Source organism: Chiloscyllium plagiosum, chromosome 27 (assembly GCF_004010195.1).
Source record: "Chiloscyllium plagiosum isolate BGI_BamShark_2017 chromosome 27, ASM401019v2, whole genome shotgun sequence".
Lineage (NCBI taxonomy): Eukaryota > Metazoa > Chordata > Chondrichthyes > Orectolobiformes > Hemiscylliidae > Chiloscyllium > Chiloscyllium plagiosum.
In genome coordinates this window covers 28,842,662-28,843,411 of record NC_057736.1, presented here as the reverse complement: position 1 = coordinate 28,843,411, position 750 = coordinate 28,842,662, and the positions used below count along the sequence as shown (strand labels likewise).

Sequence of the window (750 nt, the reverse complement as noted above, 5' to 3'; positions counted from 1 at the left end):
TTAAATTAGATTACTTACAGTGTGGAAACAGGCCCTTCGGCCCAACAAGTCCACACAGACCTGCCAAAGCACACCCATCCAGACCCATTCCTCTACATTTACCCCTGCACCTAACACTACGGGCAATTTAGCGTGGCCAATTCACCCAACCTGCATATTTTTGGACTGTGGGAGGAAACCGGAGCACCCGGAGGAAACCCACGCAGACACGGGGCAAACTGCACACAGTCAGTCGCCTGAGGCAGAAATTGAACCCGGGTCTCTGGCGCTGTGAGGCCACCGTGCCGCCCACCACACTGCAATACCAGGCTGATACATGGAGAGGACAGAGCAAGCCCTTAAGCCATCTCCCTGCTCCAAAAATCCATTTAATACAAACACTCCCACGTTCAAGAGATATCAGCGATTAAACTGATAAGAACAGAAACTACACATATTCCGAGCCAAAAGGCCGAGAAGCGATAATTTGTATGCAACAAAATATATCCAAAATGTAAACAAAATTGCAATGTTCTCACAAATTGTGCCATGTGATACTAATGTGAGAGGTTCAGTTTTAAATGAATAGATTATCCCCACCACTAAAATAGGCTGGAAGCAAATTTGGAGAAATGCAATTGTATGGGCGTTCCCATCAGCCTCATCATCTAAGCTGAAGAACAGTCCTTACGGCCAGGTCCTTCCCATTGATGGAGTGAAATAATGAACCTTTCTATCAGGGAGCATTTTGGAAGTGAAGCGTTTACAAAG

At 46.1% G+C, this 750-nt stretch overlaps 1 non-coding gene across 1 annotated transcript; it reads right to left on the bottom strand.

The window, feature by feature from the left end:
• Window positions 1-269: 269 nt before the first annotated feature.
• Window positions 270-463, bottom strand: LOC122563805. The gene has a single exon (XR_006315742.1). It is a non-coding gene; the product is annotated as a U2 spliceosomal RNA (small nuclear RNA).
• Window positions 464-750: the final 287 nt, after the last annotated feature.